Source organism: Equus quagga, chromosome 12 (genome assembly GCF_021613505.1).
Source record: "Equus quagga isolate Etosha38 chromosome 12, UCLA_HA_Equagga_1.0, whole genome shotgun sequence".
Taxonomy (NCBI): domain Eukaryota; kingdom Metazoa; phylum Chordata; class Mammalia; order Perissodactyla; family Equidae; genus Equus; species Equus quagga.
Window position 1 is genome coordinate 26,387,404 of NC_060278.1, and position 9,460 is coordinate 26,396,863.

Sequence of the window (9,460 nt, forward strand, 5' to 3'; positions counted from 1 at the left end):
GGGTTTGGAGTAAGGCCCACCTGGGGATCACCGATTCATCCTTTTACTGTAACTTGCTTCAAGTCCTTCCAATCCCCCTAGCGATTAGTCACCAAATGCCACCTTTCATGTTTCTCACGTAAGCAATCTGTGTTCTTCTTGCTCCCACTGTCTCCACCTCGATTTAAGCCCTAAAACCCTAACCTAGACCACAGACTATCGCTTCCCATCTCTTTGCCTCCAGCCTGTCCTATTCCGACCCGCCGAGCACACCTGACAGATTCATTTCCTGAAACAACACTGTGGTTCTGTTCTTCCCCTCCTCAGAAACTATCGCTGGCTCCCCACTGCCCCTCAGACCACTTTCAACCCCCTCAGTCTTCACTGGGGCCTCAGCAGGGGGCTCTCCTACAGCCCTTCTCCCTGGGGGCCCCTCCCTTCCAGCCACTGGATCTGCTTCATCCCCCCAAACACGCCTTTCTCCCGCCCGTCTCTGCTTTTCCTCCACCAGAAATCTCTCTTCCTCCTTTCTGGCTAGTTCCACCTGGTCCTCCGTGTCTATTTGCATCTCCCTCTTGCTGCGCCCGTAGCTTTTATTTCCTGTGCTGCATCGAAGACTGGTGTGTCATCTGCACTCTTCCTGTGTATGTCGTGCGTGTGTTCACACACATTCTCCTCTTCTCTGATCCAACCCGGCACGCAGCACAACCCCTACAGAATGCAGGTGCTAAAAATATATGTTGATTGACTAGACCACAGAAGAAGCCAATGATATGGACAGCCTTTTAACAAGCTCTCTCTGCAGTTTAGGAGTATGTGCTTGGCCTGGGAATGCAAAGGTTACAGAATAACCGCCTCCACCCTTCACGAGCTCCACCAGTTGGGGACCTGAAAGCCAGCAGTGACAGCGACGGCACAGCTTCTGTTGTAAAAGTGTATAAGGGCCTGGAGGAACTACCAAGAATGAGCCTCCAGCTCTGCCAAAAGCAGTCAGGGAAGGCTTCATGGAGGAAGCGGTGTGAGGGGAGTTCTGAAGTGGTCAAGTTAGGGGGGCAGCGGGGAGGGGTCAGGGGTGAGAGAGGAGGAGGTCCCAGGTAGGAGGAAGCGCGTGGGCTGAAGATGGGACCAGAGATCACGCAGGAGGGGAGGACTGGGAAGAAATGAATGATGGTGTGGGCGATGCTAATGGCAGTAACGTGAGGCTTCACAGGCTGTGAGGACAGAGGAATGTCACAGAGGGGCCCTCATTCAGGGAGAACGGGCACGTGTGACCCCACGTCTCAGGCAGAGGTGGAAGACGGAGTTGTCTTCCTTCTTCCTGGACAAGCTGTCTGGCCTCGGGCAAGGCTGTAAATTGCTCTGGTCCTGAGTGCCTCCGTCTTTAAGATGGATATTTTCATCCTGTTCCCCACTGACCACAGACGTGACTTTGAAAGAGTCCAACTGTGCATCAGGAGCACCTCATCTGAAGAAGCCAGCTGTCACCTGTGGGCATCCCGGGCCCTGGGAACCCTGGCTCTTCAGCTCCAACTGAAGGTAAGGGAGCTGTGCCTGTCTGGCTCCCAACCAGGAAGGAGCCATTCCCGCTGACCACTGGGTCTCCTTAGGGATCTGAGAACTCAGTGGTTGACTGCAAGGTCACTGAGCAAGGTCAGGGCACATCACCAGGACATTGGGATGTTACCTGGACAATGGCCTTCCATGTGGATGGTGTGGACACAGAAGTGGACGCCCACCTTTCCCACAGCGAGGGTCAACCCCTTCTGCTACAGGACATGCCAACCCCGGCCTAGCCACTGCATTTCTGGGTTGAGGTAAGGGGGTACAAATTCTGTTCTCAAAGAGATCTTTGTGGTGCTGTGTCAGGACTGCCCAGCACACCTCCAGACCACAAGGTTTACATTGAGGCAGTGTCCTTTATAGAAGCAGACCCCTCCTGCAAACTGACGAGCTCTTCATCGCCGTAAGGTGTCATCAGGAGGCCAGTGGGCTCTTTCAGGCCAGAAAGGGGTTACGGGGCAAGGCTGGAGGCCCAAAACGGTGGGCTGTGGGCAGGAGGGCGGCGAGAGTGGCTCCTACGCTGACTCTGCTCCCGACACCAGCGCTCCAGACCTGCGGACCCACCTCCACAAGCTCCCCACCCTGGAGCCACTGAGGACATCTTTAGAGCGGGCAGGCCAAACCCAAATCCAGACTCTGGCTCAGAACAGGTTGGAAGAACAACCCCTCCTCTTCGTTCCCCTGAGGGGAATGAGGGACAGAGAGCAGGGCCTCAGGTTCCTCATTTACAAAGTGGTAGCAAGAATATTGACCTCGTGGAGCTGTCGTGCTTAAGCGGCAGTGTTTACACCTGCTTTACCCATGTTCATTAACACTGGGAGCAGTAGGTACCGTGTTACCTGTTTTACAGGGAGCCGGGGCTGAGGCAAAGAAGGGGAGTCAAGTACCAAGTCCATTGGCACAGAAGGCAGCAGGGGACACGCTCCACGAGGGTGCCTGTCCGCCCACCTCCTTCTCCGCACTTCAGAGGCCTCGGCTGTTCTCCGGCTGCACCTGGCAGCTTCCCTTCCTGTGAAGCGGGCAGCCGAAGCCATCTGGACCAGGAGGCAAATGAACATCACACGACACATGCCTTATGGGAACGGATGCCTGCAAGTTCCCTGACTGACAGTCAGGAGCGGGGACTTCCTTGCAGTTGTCAGAGCATCTGTTCCTGACCCCCTGGTGACTTTCGGGTTTCCCTCTGTGACTAAGACACCCAGTGGAAGACTTGGGCAAAAAAGGGGAAAAACACCATCCCGCTCCTTCTGAGTCAGCCTTCCAACGGCAGAGTTTTGGGCTCCAGCCCAGACTTACTGGCTACAAATTTGCATTTTAACAAGCTCTCCAGTGAGTCATACACACTCGAGTTTGAGAAGCATTGGTTCTCTCTCTGCTCTGTCATCATTTCTCTGAGCAGCGGCATCCAAACTTTTTTGATCCCAAACCACTACCTCCCAATAAGATATTTCCTTAGTTGTAAATTACATACACGTCCTACCGCACGGATCTATTACATACATTATAAAACTTAAAAAGTAGGAATTAAAAAGGATGAGTTAAAAATAAGGAGAAAGAGAAGCTGTAATATTTTCTTCCTGCACACAAAGTAATGCTTTCGGGGCCAAGGAGAGACCCGAGGCCTACCCCCCTCTCTCAGCAGCTGGATTACAGGGTGAGTTCTCCGTGCAGAGCGCCCGGGTCCCGGTATTGGGAGTCAGCCCTGGCTTTTCAGAAAGTCTTCCCTCCTCTATAGGCCCCACCCCACGGCCCCACCCCACCCCTCCACTCTTGTTCATCTTCTCACTTGCACCATCCACGGCCCCAGGAACTTTCGTGGCTGAAAGTCTCTAGTCCCATTTAAATTGATGTCTTCTGTATTTCGTGTGTTAGAGGAACAAGAAAGCAAGCGTAAACGAGGGGTGCAGGGGGTGGGAGTGAGTTTGGCAGGTAGATTTCGTTTTTTGTGTGACAGCAATTAGTATTCTTTCTCATTTCTAGATCGGCAAATGGTCCAAGACGTCACTCAAGATAAGGTGACGCTCGAGCTACAGAGGTTTCAAGTTGCTTCTAGGCATGCCATGCCTCCCGTTTTGGGACAAGTGTCTATTTCTGGAGCTTTAGTAGGAGGTAAACATGGTTCTGCTTGAAAGCAAAACCATGGTTTCCTGATCAGAGAACCAGAGGCTGGGCCCCCAAAGCACGTCCCCCCCACTTCAAAATAACCACAGACAGAAGTCCAGGAAATTCAACGCAAAAAAGATTCCCAAAATGTTACTAATTTAAGGTGCCTGCAAATAGGAAATTGAAAAAGTAAAGTTTTCAGAGAGCAAGCCATTTACCACCAATAACCATCTGAATCTCCTCAGTGTCTAGACCTGGAACCTCAAAGAAGCTGGGAAAGACTTAAGGAAATGCACATCCATGAAATAAAAACTTTATAAAAACATAACCCCGGGCGTCAGGCAGGGCCAGTCTTCCCTGGGGTCTCTGATCCTTGTGGGCGATTTTCTACACAGAGCTCCGGCCGGGAATTTCGCCCCAGGGCTCACAAATTTAGAGGATGCAGAAGTTTTTAGAAGGATTTTTAAAGATTCTGCACACTTGTAAGCCTCTCTCTAGACCTCAGCAAATAACGCCCTTTCTCCCCGTTCCTCGTCGCCTCCCCGCCCCCACCGCCCATCGGCAGGGGCACACTCACCTCTGACAAGAGATTTTCACACATGGGGGCATATGGGGTCGCTATTCCAGTTCTGATTCGGCTTGAACTAAAGAAGCCTGACTTATGGCCAATCGAACATACATTGCACATGTGCTTTAACCATTAAAGAATGCATTATGCGTTAACTCAAAGTAAAAGAAAGCACTCTCTTAAGATAAGAATGCTCACTTCCCCTCCTACCCCCACCAGCATCCCACCAACGTCAGCAACACCAGTATCAGTACTCCTGAAGGTAAGCTCCCTTTCCTGGACATCAGGGTCATGTTGACCTGCTAATTTGCAACCGAATGCCTCTTTGAAACTTTGATGAGCATGTATCCTGGGTATGCTTAACGTATGTTCTTTGTTCTAAAAAGGTATAAAACTGTACTGAAAACCAGGCTTCTCCGGAACACTTTCTTCCTTTGTGGAAACTGCCTTCCTGGGTTATAATCCTTACCCTGAGTCAAGTAACACTCACCTCCTCTCTCTCATCTACAGAATGATTATTGGTTATTTTGTGTCAACACCCTCAAGAGGACACCTCCAAGGCAGCCTGAGGAACAGAGACAAAGGCCCAAGATTAACATCAAAAATCCCGCCGGAAGATGCTCTGTACCTGTACCTATCGACAAGTCTAACCCCTACCCGCTGCCGACAACTCGAATGACGTGGCCCAGTTCTGAGCTGCCTTCATGCCCCATTTCACTAAAATTAAGATCTGCTTGTACAGACGAATGGATAAAGAAGATGTGGTACATATATACAATGGAATACTACTCAGCTGCAAAACAGAACAAAATCATTCCATTTGCAATAACATGGATGGACCTTGAGAGAATTATGTTAAGTGAAATAAGCCAGCGAGAGAAAGATAATCTGTGTATGACTCCACTCATATGAGGAATTTAAAACTATGGACCAAGAACAGTTTAGTGGATACCAGGGGAAAGGTGGGGTGGGGGGTGGGCACAAAGGGTGAAGTGGTGCACCTACAACGTGACTGACAAACATTAATGTACAATTGAAATTGCACAAGATTGTAACCTATCAATAACTCAATAAAAAACATTAAAAAAAAAAAAACAGCTGGCTGGGCTCCACCTGGAGAGGTTTATTCGTTAGGTCTGGGATGCAGCCTAAGAATCTGCATATCTAACAAGTTCCCAGGTGATGCTGATGCTGCTTGTCCTGAGGACACGTTCCAAGATCCACTGGGGTTTTTAGCTGAAATGGGTATGTAAACACCCTAAGTAAAATGGAGAAACCAATGCAGTGAATTATTGAATAAATATTTGTCATATAAAAAAAAAAAAAAGATCTGCTTGTAGCCATCGGAGACCCCGTTACAACCCTACAGGTAGGAGAGGGGGAAAGAAGGGAAAAACTTCTCTTCCCCAGATGCGTCGACCACCCAAGCAGCTGCATCATGGCCAGAAAGTCTGAGGGGGACCATGTTAGAGAACTCCGAGGGGGACAGAAAGGAGAAGCGTTCAGCTTGGCACCACTTGGGAGACGCGGCATGGGGCATATAGATAATTAGGAAGTTTCCTAGACACAGTCCTAGCACTGCGGACCGCCTGGTTTCCCACGGGCAGGCCTGCAAGACCAGGTGGCACTTGGGGTAGGGGCAGCCACTGTGCTGACCACCATCCTTGAGTTTCCCAGCCCATTTAAGCTCTTACAGAAGCAGGTGGTGGCAGCATCCACAGAGCTGTCATGGCTGGACTGAGGGCTCCTTCAAGACAGGAATAAATGGCCACTGTCTATGGAATACCAAGCACATGCCAGGCCGCGTTTGGAGTGCTGTGTACTTAATCCTCCCAACCATCCCACACAGTTGACAGGTGAGGAAACTGAGGCAGAGAGACATGAAGAAACTTCTCCAAAGTCACACAGCTGCTAAGCGATGGAGCTGGTGTCTGAACCCAGGAAGTTTGACCCGAGTCCACTCGAGACACCCCACCTCTCTCTCTTGCATTCACAGCCTCCAGCACAGAGCCTGAGGGGGTTGATCTTATAGAACGAATCCCTGCCCCCTTATAAATAAATACAAAGATGGCCAACTAGGGCCTTGGCTCAGTGAGCTGGAGAAGCAGAGGCTCTCATGAGGAGCCTTCCACAGCACTCATACCGCAACCTCCAGAAGCTCCCTCCTCCTCCATGCAGCCCTCCCTGAGCTGCCCTTTAGGACGAGAATGTCGGGGTCGGGAGGGAAAAAAGAACAATGAGTTACCCTTTGCCCCCACCCTAACCCTATGATGTTTATGCCCTAAAGTCCTCATTAGGAGACCATCTCTTGAGTTAAAGATCTCTGAGATCAGTTAAAAGGCAAGCTGAGCGAACTATCGCTTAAAGATGATGCCAGTGAAGGATCTGAGGATTTGCCAGGAGGAGAGCAGCGCAGGAGAGCATCTGAGACCCAGGGACTAAGGCAGGGGAGAGAGGGACCAGAGGAAGCAGCCCCACAGAAACGTCACTTTCCCTACAGCATTGCTTAGAGCTAGCTGGGCTCCCTGGGAGCTCTCCAACGCCTTGTTACCTGGAGGCAGAGGAGAGAAGACCCTGGAGGTTAAGGAAGAATGATCAGGGGACTTACTGAAAGGAAGGAAAGTGGACCTTCTGCTAGAGATCCAAGACAAAACAGATCCTGCCTCTTTATACACATTCCACATCCCTACCTTCCTCCCAGGGATACGGAAATGGGTTATATTTGACAATTTAATACATGTAGTGGAGGGGCTGGCCTGATGGCACAGCGGTTAAGTGCGCACATTCCGCTTTGGCGACCTGGGGTTTGCCAGTTCGGGTCCTGGGTGCAGACACGGCACCACTTGTCAAGCCATGCTGTGGCAGGCGTCCCACATATAAAGGAGAGGAAGATGGGCATGGATGTGAGCTCAGGGCCAGTCTTCCTCAGCAAAAAAGAGGAGGATTGGCAGCCAATATTAGCTCAGGGCTAATCTTCCTCAAAAAAAAAAAAAAAGAAAATACTTGTAGTGGGGACACAAATAGACTCCTAGAGCGCTCTTGTCTTTTCACAAAGTATGAAGCTATTAATTCACAAAATGAACCCAACCCTCAGGGAGGGTTACTTCCTCTACACATCTTCCCTACGGGCTTCAAGTCTGAAATATCAGGCGCTGAGGGTCACAGAGCATATCAGAGCAGCCCAGGTCTGATTTTTCAGCCCTCCTGACTTTTCAGGGCAGTGTATCTGGTGTTGCCTGGAGGCCTGAAACCTCAGGTGAAAGAAACTCACTCCTCCAGTCCTCAGCTCTTCCTGCAACTTGTCCCACTTTGAGCCTGGTCTGGGCAGACAGGGTGGACCACGGGAAGAAGCATTAGATACGGCTGGGAGGCAATAAGAAGGATGGATGACAGTCGGACACTGTGACCACATTTGCTAAACTCAAGGTTAAGATTATTGTTTTAACAAGTGCGAGAGCACTTATAGCAACAATGGGTCAGAGACGTGCCCTGCTAGAAAATCTGACTTGCTGGTGAGACAGGAGGCCGCAGCCATCTCAGGCAGCCCTGGCATCCTCGTTCACCTAGGACAGCCTCCGTCCTCATCCATGTAGAGAATCAGCGATGAGTCTCTAGTCCACGCACTCAATCTATGCAGAAACCTTTTGGCACTATCATTACTCCCAAAAGAACCTGTTCCATTAAAACAGAGCACCATGAAAAGGCAAGGGCTTTGGAATCTGGCAAATGAGAACTTGAATCTCAGAGCCACAGTTTTCTTACTGACACATGCGTCAAGGCAAATAATCCATAACCATTCTATAAATCAACACTGGGGTGTGTTTATTATGAGCCAGATCTGAGGACTCACCCTGGGCCTTCCTTCCCCAAGGAAGGAAGGACACCAAAGAGGGGGGGTGTACAGTGGTTATATACCATCTTGGAACAAAGCACATACATCATATAGGACAGGAATGTCCCTTTTCCAATAGTCACCAGATTGCTTTGCTGGCTCAGAAGATGGGTGAACACAGCAGGGTGGTGGTCACAAGGTCACAAGCAGGTCAGTAATTAATCCCTAGTTTAGGGAGAGATGATTATCCTAAAGGAAATGCGGATATGGGGGAAGTTAAATCCCTATCTGTAAGGGCATCATTCCTATCTTTGGGACGCAATAAATGTTTAAGGCAGATGTACAACACATGCTCAACAGGTCACGTCAGGCCCACTTAGAAAAACAAGGTCAGGCCAAATTAGCTTTAAACCAAATGGCTTCCTCATATACTCCAATCTATCCTATTGCTTTTCATTTATTTATCAAGTGTAAACACTGAGCTGTACCTAGTTCCTCGGGAGAAGGCCATAAACGCTCATTCCTACCCTGTCTCCGTAACTGACCTGAAATTCACCTCCTCTTAACATCTCTGTTTTGTCCCCTCAGGCAACAGGGGGACCAGTCTAATCTCTTGTTCACATGAGTGTTTTCAAATAGCTGCGGACCACTAAACATCCCGTTCTCCAACCACGCCTTATGACTTGGTTTCCTGACCTTGACTGGCTGAGTCACTCTCGGCAAGTTAACCCAGGCCCTCTTAAGGAAGAGGCGGATGGAGCCAAGGTCCCAATGCATTCTAGGCCTGGGGGTAGGGGGGTTCCTCAGCTCGGTTTGGGAGAGCTTGCAGCCAGGAGGCGGCGGCGGGGGCCCCTGGACCCTTGGGAGGCGTCTGCCTGCAGCGCCCGCGCGCGCTGTTTACAAGATGCTCCACGGAACATCGCGTCCACGACCAGCAGGTCTGATACGTCTTTCTGCCAAGCAGAAAAAAGCAGCGAGGGGCACTTACACTACTGACTCTAATCAAAGATAAAAACACTGCATGCTCTTATGCAACCGCCCACATTCAGGGTTGTTTTTAGCGCCGCCAGGCATCTCCTTCCTCTTCTGCGGCGTGCACGCCCGCTCCGGCCCCGCCGGACTCGCTTCTGCTGACCACCTGCTGGCCAGTTTCCTCTGGGGCGCGTACACAGCGCGGCCGCTCCCAGGCCTTCCCGGAAAAAACCCTGCGCCGGGAAAACGAAAACAGGGTGCAGGGAGGGGGAGCGCCGAGCCTCCGCCGGGCGGCCCCGGGGTCCACGCCGAGCCCACGTGTCGACCCGGCGGCGCGGGGCAGGCTGGGGCGGCGCCACGTGAACGCGGCGTGCGGGCCGGCGGGGCGGGGCGGGGCGCGCGCTGACCGGCCCGTGCGCCGAGCCTGCAGCCAATCCGCGCGCCCG

The 9,460-nt window shown here is 51.2% G+C and overlaps 1 protein-coding gene and 1 long non-coding RNA gene across 2 annotated transcripts in view; one reads left to right on the forward strand and one right to left on the reverse strand.

Annotated features, from left to right (window-relative positions):
- Nucleotides 1-9,460, reverse strand: part of PFKFB3 (6-phosphofructo-2-kinase/fructose-2,6-biphosphatase 3) — an 84,823-nt gene that overhangs the window by 54,144 nt on the left and 21,219 nt on the right. The gene's annotated exons all lie outside the window — the stretch shown is intronic.
- On the forward strand, nucleotides 1,482-5,067 carry LOC124248276 (uncharacterized). Its single transcript, XR_006890965.1, has 3 exons — nucleotides 1,482-3,193; nucleotides 3,520-3,648; nucleotides 4,721-5,067. It is a non-coding gene; the product is annotated as an uncharacterized LOC124248276 (long non-coding RNA).